Source organism: Etheostoma spectabile, unplaced genomic scaffold (assembly GCF_008692095.1).
Source record: "Etheostoma spectabile isolate EspeVRDwgs_2016 unplaced genomic scaffold, UIUC_Espe_1.0 scaffold280, whole genome shotgun sequence".
NCBI lineage: Eukaryota > Metazoa > Chordata > Actinopteri > Perciformes > Percidae > Etheostoma > Etheostoma spectabile.
Genome location: NW_022605578.1, coordinates 372,772 through 373,118, shown reverse-complemented (window position 1 = coordinate 373,118; position 347 = coordinate 372,772). Strand labels below are relative to the sequence as shown.

At 47.8% G+C, this 347-nt stretch overlaps 1 long non-coding RNA gene across 1 annotated transcript in view; it reads left to right on the top strand.

Moving 5' to 3' along the window:
• Nucleotides 1-347, top strand: part of LOC116685980 (uncharacterized) — a 12,402-nt gene that overhangs the window by 5,317 nt on the left and 6,738 nt on the right. The gene's annotated exons all lie outside the window — the stretch shown is intronic.

Sequence of the window (347 nt, the reverse complement as noted above, 5' to 3'; positions counted from 1 at the left end):
ACCTCTGCTTCAAATACCCGGTCAACCTACCACTCTTCGTTAGATCGTGGTCAAGACGACTACGTCAGATTCGCTGCTGATGCTACCAGTTTATACTAATTTTTTTGTGAAATTTGCTTGTCCTGATTATTCTTTGTCTGCCACAGTTCTATAACCTGACTCCTGCTGTCCTCCACTCCTGCTCTCAACACTGGATCTCTGAGTTATTGGACACGAACCCTCGAACACGGCACCACACACGCTCCAGACCCCGGATTCCCATTGGCCTTTGACTTGGCTTTTCCCTGTTGCAGCCCCTAACTTGGACATTGGAATAAACCTGTTAACCCTCATGTTGTCCTTGGGTC